The 14,582-nt window shown below is 37.1% G+C and overlaps 1 protein-coding gene across 2 annotated transcripts in view; it reads right to left on the reverse strand.

Moving 5' to 3' along the window:
* Window positions 1-14,582, reverse strand: part of CENPP (centromere protein P) — a 137,847-nt gene that overhangs the window by 11,806 nt on the left and 111,459 nt on the right. The gene's annotated exons all lie outside the window — the stretch shown is intronic.

Raw genomic sequence — 14,582 nt, forward strand, 5'->3', positions numbered from 1 at the left:
AGGGTCAAGGATTGCACAAAGCAACTTAGATTCGACATACCAAAGAAATGTTGATTATCAAGTGTGACCCATCTTGCTTTTGTGCAGTTTACATTATCAGGCTTGTCCAGACAGCACATTTAAAACATAATATAAATAAAAACATCTGAATGTAGTTAATGTCTTGGCTTTAAAGCTGTGTAAGTTTTTTGTTTTTTTTTTCCCCCCCCAAGTACCATGGTGCGTTTTAAAAAACAGTCATAGGACACAACCCAAAGCATCTAGTTCCTCTAAGTAAGCTCAGCATTAGGCATTTACTTTCTTCCAAGTATGACTAAAGAAAGTTTTCAGACAAGGTATTCAGCTTATGTTCATTATTTACTATTGCAGTTATTTCAGCTTGACTGTGGGTCAGGTAGAGGACGGAAGTACATGGTTAAGGACAAGAGGCAGTCTTCAACTACTGCTAATCAATAAAACTCCATTCATTTCTACTATTAAAAGAAGAGTTGCACGTTGGAACAGTAACTGGAGTTCTCTGAGATACGTTATCCCTGTTAAGATAATGTGTATGCCTCTGAGAGAATTGTTTCCTTGACTTCATTAGCCATTGAATCAGTTCATGTAACTAGCTGGTAATTACCATAAATATAACATACTCAAAATACGTATGACCAATTGCTGTGCAGCACCAACTAAAAGAAGGAAGGATGGCTCAAAGAACAGAACAGAATAAAGTAGTCTAATAAATTTCAGTCAGTATTAGTTCTTAATACTGACTGCCAATGTATAGACCAAATATAGGAAAGTTATTTGGTGTCTTGTTCAAACAAAGCTTAGAGAAGGGCCTTTCAGAAAGAGTCTGAAGAGTTATTTACTTCTTTGTGGGCAAACACTTGTCTTAGCTAGTAAAGATGTTTATGCCCACAGATCTACTTGGAATCACTTTTCATTTCTCAGTGAAGGATATAAACTGTTTAAGAGGTCAATCTCTTGTCACTTAGAGCAAACCTTCCAACAGCAGAGAGGACTTGGGTAAATTAGGAACCATCAAATCTGCTTGTACTATCACCTCCGTGTCCTAAGATATATTAAGTAGTAGCTGTACTGTTGTATTGGTTTTACATAGACCCGATACAACTGTAATCTTTACTGGACACCAGTGATAAAGGTGCAATCTGTGTTTCTACAGAGGCAAATAATTCTTGCATGAGCTGCACTTAAATAAAAATATAATTATTTTTTATATAAGAGCTACAGACTTATATCAGTGTCCACAGCATAATTCCCTACTGTATATATTACAATACCTCTCATTAATCTAGCTAGCATAAGGACCAGATTAACGCTTAAACACATGCAGATATGTAGGTAAAATCTATTCTCATGTCAGTCAGTGTTTATTTTCATTCAACTCAATTCCGTTGTGTTATATTACTATTATTCCTGGACATCACAAAAAGGTTTAACATCTGCATTACGTGAAAAATGAAACTTTCTATAAAAACATATGCTCAAATCTTTGCCACAAAGCATTCTCCCTTAATTGCTCTATAAAGCATTACGTTTATGGCAGTCTCAACAAAATTTTGCCACCTGGTAGCTTTTATTTGTCTGGTTATTAATGACTCTCAGTTGCCTTAACTGTTCTGCGTATGTGAAATTAAACAGTAATAGGAAATGCTAATGTGCCTGTTGCTATCAACAATAGCAGAAGCCACTTCAGTTGAAAAGACTTCTAAAACTTCATATCCTCTGAATTCCTTTCTCATAAATTCCAAACACAGTTCTTTAAATATAGCTGTCCAAAGCATCACATTTCAGTTTATCAACACATTCTTAGCATAAACAAGAGCGAAATGGGAAATATTCTTGAGAAGACACAAGTAGCTACAAGAAGAGATTTATGGTACTCAAAAAACCATTTAGTATTTTTGTAATTGACGTATGCGTAGGGGTATAATGCAGCCAATCCACTGATAAATAACAGACTAGTAAAAAATGGTCAACTATCCTCAAACTTTGATCTGCTAAACACTTCAAAGAGAAAGCAGCAAAAACCAGAATAACATCATCATAAGGAACTATGATTACATTGAAATTCTGTAACACCATTTACTCTGCAACTTCATAATATACCTTAGACTAAACCTCTCAGAACAAGGATGATGTGCACTCCAATATTTGTCTATTGTCAAGTGCAAAAGAACGTTTAGGGCAGTGATGATAATTCCTTAGTATACCCACTACGAGAAGTCACGTGCAGTTGCCAGGCAAATGTGTTATGCTCCACCTTATTTGGTTTTTAACTGCCAAAGCTGCAGTCACCAAGAATGCCCTTGATGCGTGTGTAAATATTTGTTTTATTGCTAGGTGCTGCTATGATACAAAGAAGTAATAGTAATACTAACACACTAGCTGCCAGTGTAATTCATTCACGTTCAGTACAACTCTGAGGCATTTTTTATTCGAACAGAAACGCCTGGCATTGCAGAAACATCTCAAACAACCACTGGTAACAATAAATTTTGTTCTTGCAGAAGTCAAGTTAAAAGAAAATTGGCTAGCCTTACAGCTCAACTTTCACTTTGTTCTTCTTCTGTTTTGTTCTGGTTTTGTATCTCCACAGAAGTAAAGTAACACAAACATTCATGCATATAAACCTAGTGTATGTTTAAAGCTTCTTTTTCTCAGATGTATAATTCAGTTCTCATGATTCCTAACAGGATTTGTCCTAACTCAACACCATAAAGCTGTGGAATAATGTGTCGTCAGCGTGGGTACGGGAGCACCGGTCTCAGCCACACTGAGATTTTACACAGAGGTACCCGAGGAAGCACAAGCAGCCTTCACGCCCTCTATTCCTCATCTGCACTCATCCCAAATTCCTCTGCAAGCTCTCCCCGCCGCCACCGACTGCCTTGCAGACGGAGCAGTGGCAAAGTGCCACCGCCTGGCCTGTGGCCCTCAGAGACTTCAGCCAAAACGGTCCCAAGCCTGGATTTCAGTGTGACCTCAGGACTGCTGGCGTTCAGCGGGCGTTGCAGAAGGGCTGTGATATTAATGCCCAGCATATAGCAAGGCATGGCTTTAATTCAGTTAATTCATGTTTGGCAATTCTATAATCATCTGGGTTACTAACAAAGTCAGTTTAGGAAGGTACAACTGATTCCAACCGAAGAATGGCCTCAAGATGCACCAGGGGAGGTTCAGGTTGGAAGTTAGGAGACATTTCTTCTCAGAAGGAGCAGTCAGGCATTGGGACGGGTTGCCCAGGGAGGTGGTGGCATCACCGTCCCTGGGGATGTTCAAGGAAAGGTTGGACGTGGTGCTTAGGGACATGGGTTAGTGGGTGACATTGGTAGTAGGGGACCAGATGATCAGAAGGTCTGATCATCGGACCAGTTGGACCAGATGATCTTGAAGGTCTTTTCTAACCTTAATGAATCTGTGGTTCTATGTCGGGGATATTTATTTCTCTTTTTGCTTTAGTAGATATTAATTAGCAAGTGATTGAAAGGGGCATGCCTTTGACATGATGGCATACACAAAACTGCTAATTGCATAAGCATAGAAAAATAAATAAGAATGATTATTAGTTATGTTAATAAATACCATATACTAATGGTACTCAAAATTTGAAGTTTCTACACAAAGTGAGAGCAATATTTAAGAAAATAATATTGTCATACCATTTCAATATAAGCAACAGTGCAGACATTACCATTATTCTAATTTAAGTAACAATTACTGACTCTATGATTATTTGAGGAATATTAACCGGACAAACAGTATAAAGTCATATGAGAAGCACCAGATTTCAATGTTTCATATTATTTTATGTAGATGGAGATGAAGAAAAAGTAGGAGAGATGCAACAATAAGCAAGAGAAAATAAAAGGAGAAGGGGTAAAAAAAAAAAAAAAAGAAATAGGGAAAAAGGGATAAGTACAAGTGAGCAAAGAAAAATATTAAGAAGTCCGGAAGTGATTGACAGGTGAGTAAAAAAAGTTCAAGATAAAGGAAATTAAAGCAATGACCAAAAGGAAGATTTTGCATTCCCAGAATTTAAACATAGAGTTACTCCCAGCTTGTATAAAAAGATCAGGATATAACAGGCTACATTTCCAAAACCAAGCAGAATCTCACACCAGGAACTGTAAGGTATACACAGCTAATCTGATTGTTAGGAAAAAATTGAGAAGAAGGGTAGCATTATAATGTTATTTTTAAAAGTAGTTCTGGATTACTTCTTTATTCATTTTTCCCCTGTAAGAAAGACCTTTGGATGACTCTTCCACAACACACTGAGAACTAACATTTGAGGCCTCCAACATACTCTTCATCTTTCTTTGGCTTTTTTTTTTTTTTTCCCCTCTCTGTTTTGGAATCAGCTATTGCATCAACATTTACTTGCAGCTGTCCCTGCCAGAGCAGAAGTAGCACATTCTAGTATACGTACATATTTATTCCTCTTAGAAATAATTCAGATGATAGCTGTACAGCTCTTAAAACTCTAGAATTTTATTTCTCATTTCTAACATGTCCCGTTGCCTTATGAATTTTGAATTACTGTATCTCTAAAAATTCTAACCTTATTAACTCACAGGATCTTTCCTGCTAATGTCTGAGACAAAGATGTTGTGGCACTCAGTTAACAAACTACTCACTATGCATGTACCATGTAAAATCTTGCAACTCTCAATCATAACCAGCAAAGACTTCTGACAAAATCAATTTATTCTACCTTGTACAATACACACGGTGTAATACAAGTAGAGAAATATAGAAAACCTAGCAAATAAAGAATTAGACATTAACACTTTTTCCTAAATATAGTATAAAAATCCCAAACAGATAATCCTTTTAACTGTCTTCTAAGCTGCTTTAACACCTGCATAATATGTAGAAAAAAATGCCTTTTCCAATGAGTCAGTTGCACAGCTGTTAGAATATTCTACCTTTTACCTAGAATATTCTACCTTTCGAGGTAGAAATATTCTAGAATATTTACCTAGAATATTCTACCTTTTAATTCATTTTCACTGTTACTATTAGTCATGCTGATTTTATTTACATTCAGCACTCGATACAATTATATATTCGTTTGTTAGATAGCTATACTTTGAGGATGCTAGTTGCTATTCCCATTTGTCTAACTTGATTATTGAAAATTTAAGTTCATGCATGCTTGCAGAACAAACCAAATGCTACCCTTGTTCTAAAACTTTGTAGAGCTATCCTGTTGGGAACAGTATTTGAGTATTTGAGAAACCTCAGCCAAGGTTTTGCCTTGGCTGAGTGAGAGCTGCTGCTCTAGCCACTAAACAGAGGTAGCTCTGCTCAAGTCTTCCCCTCACTGAAATACGAGTAAAAAATAAAGAAAACTTATCAAGACTTTAATTGGTTTGGAATTATTTAAAAATACACAATACTAAGGTGCTACTGGGACTTCATAGGACTCAGTGGCTTAAGAAATTTTCAATGAGAACTTTACAGTGTCATGGAAAAAAAGTAAATCCAAATCAAACATCCTGCACTCCCCAAAACTCCCAAACTCTCTGATGATATGGCTAAAACAACAAAAAAAAATGATTTTAAACTATGGGACTGTTCAAAGAGCTGCTAGGTTGATGAATTCTGGGCTAAAACACGGTTTGCTTTAAGCAAAGCTGTTTAATACTTGTTAATTAAAAATAACGTTAACACTATTGCAAGTTACTGATTTATTTTATGGAACAGCTTTGAGTTAGCTTTAGTGAACTCAATCTTTTAAAAATTCTCTCATCAAAGAAAAAAGGGCAAAGCATTTCAGACCCAGGCAGTTAAAATGACACGAGTTACCATGCAATCTATGTGCTTTTAACCTGTGCTGAAACTGCCTGTGCTGCCACTGTTGCTATTTGAGCTAGACAGTTAAAGCTAGCATGAGCACATCAACACATTCTGCAAGTTGTTTTGCCACAGTGCTGTAAACTCAATCTGGTATCATTTAAGTAAATTCACACAACAGAAATACTTTCATAAGAAACTATAAAATGATTTTTTTTCTTTCATTCAAATACACCAAAGTGCTGCTAAAAGGTAAGAATGCTATATACAGTCTACATCTATGTCTACTAAAAACAAACTAAACTCTCCAAACTGAAACTAAATCTGCCAGATTAAAACACATATAAAGGAAAGGGTCCAGAAAGATCATTAATTTCACTGAAAACATTAAATAAAATTTCCGAGTATTACTCCAAGTGGTTACTGTAGGTATTTTGACACTTGAGCTGAAATAAAGTGATCTTCACATATAGAATATCCATCAACTGTGTCCTTCCACACTCATTAATTTTACTCCACAATAATTACATTAATATAATCGAAATTACTTATAATTTAAACCCGTAGGTGATGGAGTAAAATCTTACATCCTCCTTTTTTTCCCAGACCAGTAAACAAGGTTAGTAACGTATCTTTGTTCCAGATGTGGTGCATCATAATTGGGCAATCATTATTCTCGGAGACAAACAATTTGCACAAACTCTCTTGCCCCCATATTCATGACACATGGATAATTGTGCTATATTATAACTACAAGTAATAAAATAACAAGGCAGGATAACGTCCGTTTGGTCTGCTATGTGTAAAATATGTTTCCAAGGTCTTCAGAAGTCTCAGCAGAAGCTGAGGGAAACATCAGCTACGTGAAACAGCTCACACATGAAACAAATTATATTGTTTGGTATTTGACTTGAAGCAAAACTTCATGTAAGCCAACCTCCACAACATTTATAAAATTCACCAATTTTTGAAAAAGCAAAAAACGTGTCACATAACAACCACATAGATTGGAACCGATAAGACAGTAGTGGCTGGGCTGACCGTGTATAAGAAAACCCTGAGAAGCTCCCGAGCCAGTCACAGCTCAGCATGCACCTTCAGTACCGAATGGCCCCGTGTCACTCAGCACCTTCAAGGGCTGCCCCAGCACACACCAGTGCAGCTCACCCAGGCTACCAGGTCTGAGAGGAAGTCGGACCAGTGGTGCAGGTCTGTACAGAGGGCATAGCACGCCAGTCTTAAAAATAAGACTATAAAATTAGGCTGCTGAGTCATTAAAAGCTACTTAAGAGCATATAGGATGATTCAAACCACACTTCCTTCGGTTTTCCTGGGAGAAGGTGTCTTACTCCTTGTTTAGGGTCAACAGAAGTAACTTGTTTCAGCTGGTTTCTGGTGGAACAGTTTCCGTTTCTGTTTTAAAATACAGTTTCACAGGGATAGCTTAAGCTCTGCCTGTCCTCCCTGCCTTCCTCCATTTTCTCTCCAGCAGCTAGCTACTGCCCCCAGCTCAGCCAGAACTGCTTGGGCGGCTGCCGCATATCAACCGGAAAGCAAAATGAATGAAAAAAAATGAATTTATTCTCTCATTCTGACTAATGGCCCAGCCTCAAAACCAGTAGCAGCAAAACAATCTGGAGACAGTGCAACGGAGCACTCAAGCAGGAATGAATAATGTTGCCACTGAAGATTTCATCTCCTGACACTGACTATTTCAGGCGAACAGCTGCTGGGAATGAGCAAGCAGGAAGAAAGTGGAGTTTGAGTGCTTCTTAAAACACTGGTGCGTTGAAACTGGCTAGCGGCAAATACTATTAGGTCAAAGCTCTGCTCAGTGTCCGTATCAAACAGCTCCCTAACCAGGAGTACCAAAAGACCGAACACCTTTATGATGGAAGGAGCTCTGGGTAAAACCAAAGTGCCTGCTGCCTCTATGAAATGTAGGCTTGTCTAAGCTGCCATGGAGACATTGCAAGTGTTTGGATAAGACATTAACAGAAAACCTTTGATTTTCCTTCTACTGCAATTACACATTTCAGTTCTGAACTGGTTGAATTGAAAAGAATTTGCCATTTTTTTTTGAAAGAAAAGCCCCTAACTGTGCAAGCAACCGTGCACAAGACACTTGTAAGACCTAGGTGAGGTTTGTAGCCTCAGCAGATGGGATGTGTTGCCACAGCAGTTATCATTATTACCTTAGGTCATGAAAAGAAATTTCAGAAATAGATTCAGAAAGTATCTCAGAAAGAACTCTACTTCTTCTTCAGTCATTTGATGAGTGTTCCAGATAACCGAGGAAAAGGAATGCAAAGAATTTACTGCAAAGAATGGACAGAAATTACAGTAAAAAAGGTCAGCTGAGCCTTACTGAGTCTTGAAAAGTCTCAGAGTCTGTCTGAGCTTTGAGAAAACCCAAGACTAATGTTCTGTTTCAATGAGACATATTTCTACATAACACAAACATGTCCATCCAGAACAACATATTCTGTTGAAATTGTTGATTTTGTTTGTTTTTAGCACTTCCCCGATCAAACTTTTCTTCAAGAGGACATGAGGGAAAGTGTGCTGGAGTGTCAGGAAGCAGGCAGCTCCCGTTTTGCACTGGTGGGCCCAGGACTGCTAGCCAGATCATAAAGCAAACACAAATAAGTACTTCACAGGGTGTTTTCAGCTTACAGACAATCCTGAATTTTGTTCAGTGTGGAATTATAGATCTCCAGAAATGCCGTAATCATTACAAATACCAATGGGGTATTAAAATTATATTAAAAAAAAAGTTAGATATACATACACATACATACGTCTATGCCTTCCACTTTCCCCCTTTAATCTCTCACTGGTAGCTCACCACAGAATTGTTGTACAAGTAATTTTTGCCATTTTCTGCTAGTTAACCCAAACAAATCATTCGGTTCCACTATTTGTAATGGGGAAAACATGAATCAACAGGCAATGACAACTACTTTTTAGATTTAAAAGGAAACCGCAAGCAAACTTCATTATTTTCCTCAGCGTCTTTTTGTACCAGCTGCCAACAAATCCTTCTTTTTAACTAAAAAGCTTCAAAATATTTGTGTCACCAGTTTACATCTCCTTCCTGAGCCAGTGGCGCAGTGGAGAGGCATCCTGTTACTACTTTCTAGTTACCATTAAAAACAACAAATGTGAAAATGTCTCTGGCAACAAACAACAGCGATAAACGAAGCCAGCCTCAGGAACCCAACAATCTGTCTACCAGGTGAAAGCTCAAACCATTTTTATCTGTAAGATCATATTTTTTTTAAATCTCACTTCTGATACAATTTAGAATGGCAATAGTATACAAAATAAGTTTATTAAAAAAAACATGTTCACTTTTTAGAGAAGTATCCCATGTTCTATACCAATGCTTTCTCTGCCATTTTGCCTATAAGAGGAAAGCGTAACCAAGGTTGACCAAGCAAATGGAAAGCAAATGGTGGCTTTGAAAAGGGCAAACAAATAGGGAAAGGACATTACAATAATTATATATTAATATTTTAATGATTTCTAAACAATTTATTTTCAATATTTACACACAGATAAACAGACTCCTATATTTTTGTTTTAGTTCAATGATTATTTCAATGACTTAGGAGAAATGTTGTTGCTTCTGTTCTGGGTATGATAGGGACAGCTACTGAAGCAAAAGGAAATGTACATAAGAAGCAATGGCAGGATAATGAATGAAAACCCCATAGGCTTATGTCTGTCTGCCAGAAATTTAGCAACTGTTTTAGTTGCTATGACCTTCGAGATCCTATTTTGAACCATTCTGAATTCTTCATTCAGAGCTTCCAGCAGAAAAGGAGGCCAACAATCTTTATGAAAGAAATAAACAGAAAAAAAAATCTCTTAAATAGGAGGTATTTCTGAGCAATAAGAACGGAAAGGAGAACTTCAAACTTATCAGAACAATACTGGTAATATGATGGGTTTTACCAGAACAAAAAAGCTTACAATGTCTGAAAATTTTAGGGCAATGTCTTTGATTTAGATTTACATTCCCATAACCAAATGGGCACTTGCCAAAACCAAGATCCAAGACTGAGGATTTATAGGAATACAAAAACATCTGTATACACATGCTTCTGTTCATACAAAGTTTGAGTACAGCAGAGATCAGAGATAATAATATACAAACTATGGCAAGGACAAAAAATAATTTACTTCGTCTTTTCTGTTTGTGCTTCAAAATATAATTATCTTAGTAAAAAATGAGAAACCTTGCAATTACATTGATAAGTAACAATACTCGATACCGGCACATGAAAAAACCCAAATCCAAATCCAAGCTCCTTGTGCTATTTCAAATGCACAGAAGACACGCTCAATGCTAAGCTGAATGTTTTGGAAATCTACAAGTCCTCAAATAGCTAAAATATAATTGTCCAATACACAAGGATGTGTCAACATCTGAACCTGAAAAATAATGTGATACTAGTTGAAAGGAAAGAGAGAAGTACAGTTAAAATCTTTTATGTTTGCTACAAGACATATTTGTTTTAAGGACATATTATTAAAACTAGGTGGACAAAGTCCATTGGGACACCACAGAGAACAGGCTTTGGGCAATGAAATAATCACAATTTCTTCACTGATGCACATAGTTACAGGCAGTAGATAAAACACACTGGCTTCAAATTTCAGTTGGCTGCTTCTCTTACACGCTGTTGGTACCTAAATGCATCTTCTTACATTACTAACAATACTCATTAGAAAGCAGGCAACTTAAGTTGGATGAGTGCAATTAGTAAAACAGACCAGACCTACAAAATACTTTATAAGGAATAGCAAACAGGAATGGACAAAACCAGCCAGTTACAATATGATCCGCGTTTAGGAAAAAACGCAAGCAAAGCACAAGGTGAGGTATTATGTGCACTCCTTAACAGCAGTAAAAATGTCTTTGCCAGATAAAAGAAAGGTTTACAGGTTACTTCCATATCTCTGTTCACTGGCACTTCATTTATAAAGTGAAAAAACACACCTCAAACTAAAAACGTTGCTGTGGTATTGAACGTAAAGATAACAGATTGAGGAGGTTAGTACTAATGAATTAATATCATACATATTCCATTCACTTTAGTGGAAAATTGGAATTGCGGTGCAATTGCAGTTGAAAAGCAATTTTTTTTTTTTTTTAATGTAAAAAGATCCTGGCTACATGTATCTCATATTGCACATTTAGGTTTATTCCCACCCTAAAGTCCTCAATGCATTTTGTAATGTAGAGTCAACATTTTTAAATGCAAGAAAAATCTGTTTTTAATGTCCCTTAAAGGTTTCCCAACATTTTTTCCTTCTCCTATGTTTTTTTCCTTAAGCATATTGGTGACCACTGATTACCAAAAAGAATGCAGTAACTGCTATAGGTTTTAGAAATGTAGTGTACTGCCAATCCCAAATTCCCCTTCTCATGTTCTGTGCTGACTTTAGCAGTTACAAATTTATTTTTTTCCCACTGCTATTTTTTCCAGCTATAAACTTGTGTTTTATTTAAAAAAAAAAAAAACAACAAAAAACACATCAGTAAGTCCAAAGATTAGTATTCCATCTTTGTCTCTGATCAAAACCAGCCCCCAACTGTGAAGATTCATCATGAAAACCAAGAGCAAAGCAATTTTAAAAAAATCATTGCATTCTTTTATTGAAAGTTTTTAAAAATGCTGCTATAGTTTTTGGTACTGTCTCCTTTCTTTCAAATTCCTGAACTAAACAAAAAACAACTCTAAATTCCTGACTGTGGATGTGTTATTTGACGCACCAAAATAATATTTTTCATCAGTGCTTTGAGAATAAATTTGATAATGGATCCAACTTCAACAGAACCCTTCTCTATATAACACAGTAAACCAGGAGGCATAATGAAGCATGTATTAGTGACAATGTGCAAGAAACCCATTGAGCACTGAGCTGATACTTTCTTTTGCAAGCACCGTTTAAAGAACAGGGTGGAAAACAATAATACCAAGGCAGTCATAACAACCTGGGAGGTGCTTCACCTGAAGCTTAGACAGTGAGAGGAAGGACACCACTGGCACGTTCATCACGACTTGAAGAAAAATGCTCAGAAGCTTAGTATATGAATGATAGGTGACTAATGGATGCCTTCTGTAAAGGAACTGAAGTCTAGAAAATGAGAAAAAAGCATGTATGCGAAAAGAAACATGAAGCAGCAAAGTGTCCTAACAAATTAAGGAGATTAAGAATAGCTGAAATTGTGACAGATGCACTCCCTATAACATGACATAATAAGCAAGGAAGAATAGGTCTAGCTCTGTTGTAAAAAACAAAAACAAACAAACAAACAAAACCCTTCTCTTTGGTACTGGAAAAGCACAGTCATGCAGAAGACATGGACTTTCCAAAACTTGTATGTGATATTTCTCAAAATAATTGCAGAAAGCAGAAAATTCCACAGCTTGATGTTCAGCAAGGAATGTCATGTCATTCCTTTAATCCAGTTCAACAAAACATTAACATGTAGCATAAGATACATCATTACCTAAGTAAAAGATAAATCATCACCTAAATACAGATGCATACAAAATACTCTCAGGTAATTCTGAAATAACTTTAAAATAAAATTTAAGTATAGACATGTTACAAATAATGGTATTTATTTTTAGGGCGGGGGAAAGGTTGTTTAAAAAAAAAAGGAAAAAAAAATAAAAATCTGTATGTGTACTCCATATGCAAGTCCCACAAAAGCTCAAATGCTTGTAACCCTTAACAACACAGGCCTATCGTTGGGGGCTTTTTTTGGTCGAATTACAGAAATAGCCTGTAACAATTTACTTCAAAAATAAGAAAGTTCCAATGCTGTCAACTTACACAATTTCTATCTTTTTAGTCAGCGTTTTCTCTGTTTTTGCTCCGACCCTAGAAACATAAAAATGCTCTCCAAAACTTGTAGTGCATGGCTGCTGTATACGTTGTCTGAATAATCGTAGCTTGGCAACTCATCGCTAGCTGGGACTCAGCCCTGTGAGCAACCCTAAGAAAGACCTACTTCGAGAGACCTCCGAGCCAACAGCACTCAGCCAACTCAGTCGGTATGAAAACACACTGCCTTTTCTTTAATCTTGTTTAGAATACAAGGAATAAGAGAATCGAATATTATATACATCAGGAAAGTATAACCATTTGAAGCAGCACTGATTTATTTTTTGAGAAGCTCATTTTAATGTCATCTGCGATTGCATTTCATAAACAAGCATGCTATATAACCTTCTGAACCACTTCCAAATTCCTTGGGTTTGCTAACTATTAATAGAAAGAAGATGCTGGTTCAGCCTGGAGAAAAGAAGGCTCAGGGAAACCCTTGCAATACCTAAGAGAATACAAAGCACAGCTCTTTAGGGTGGTGTACATCAGAAGGATGAGAGACAATGATGAAATGTTTCGCAATGGAGACAATCAAGCATTGCAACTGGTAGCCAAGAGAAGTTGTATAAACTGCGTCCTTGGTGCCTTTCAAGACATCAATAATTTTCAGTAATTTATTTCAACTGTATCAAATTTCTTAAAAGCCTATATCCAATATTCTTGTCACCTGATAGGTAATAGGGACGTTAACAAAAATCTGTTGGAAACATTATAAACAAGCCTGATGCCAACCTAAATTCTAACCCCCCTTTTTCACTGAAATTTCCTTGAGTAATTTCCACTGGCTAGTTTCAGAAAAAGGAGAGGGAAAGCCTTGTCCCACTACCAATTACAAGCTCTAAGGAGGAGGTCAGCATAGATTTTAGGAAGAATCCATGCCAGAGGCTGCAGGATTCTGTGTTCATTTCACACCTCTTATGGCTCTTGCTTAAATCACTAAGTAACAGTGCTGGCAGTTTGCAATAAGATGTAAAAGAGTTCAAAATTATTTTATTCACTGCTGTTTAATCTTTGTCTCTTCACTCCTCAAAGGAGACAATTCCACATTAAGACATCTTAATGGACAACAATGTGCATACTGCACAGCTCACTCGTGGCACGGCTAGCCGTGCATTTGGGGTGGACGGGCAGGGCCATACTTACAGACGAAGCACATCCCGGCAACTTGCTGTACTCAGAGTGAACCATTCACATAAAGACAGTAAATACTACAGGTTTTGCTCATTTTTTGTTTCTAATAAAAGAGCATTACCTGAACTGCACACATCTGAAATCATTTACAAGACCATCCTAGTCAAAAATACAGTGATGACATAACTTAAACAGCCAGCTTTGAGGACTTACTAGAATTCAGCCATCAGAGATGCCACATCCAAAGCAGATGCATTAAACCAGAGCTTTGCACGAGAAAGGGCTGGCCAGATCCACCACACTGGCCACTAGCAGGTGACCTTGTGTCCAGCTGGGCAGGCTTTCAGGAGATGGGGGCCTGGTACGCTATCAGCAGATGGCCATGGAACAATGATCAGAAGCATAAGAAGCAGCATTCAAATACATAATGCAGTGAATGCACTTCTGTCTCTAGCAAGTACACCATAATTTAAATACATAAAGACTTTTAACTGACACACACAACCATTTTTTTTCCTTCACTTGTGCGAGAACAACTGTTGCCCTACTGTGTGACTTGCTTTCTATTCAAAGCAACGTTCCGAACACAGGAACCGAGCTGTGCTATCTCATTTCAGATGCTAGCTCCATTTCAGCATAACCACCTCCATTCTTTTTAAGCAGCTCCAGATAAAACACACAAGTTTTTTATTTCCTCTTTTGACTTTGCAAAGCAAAGCATACTTAGACAC

Source organism: Anser cygnoides, chromosome 10, assembly GCF_040182565.1.
Source record: "Anser cygnoides isolate HZ-2024a breed goose chromosome 10, Taihu_goose_T2T_genome, whole genome shotgun sequence".
In the NCBI taxonomy this organism is placed as follows: domain Eukaryota; kingdom Metazoa; phylum Chordata; class Aves; order Anseriformes; family Anatidae; genus Anser; species Anser cygnoides.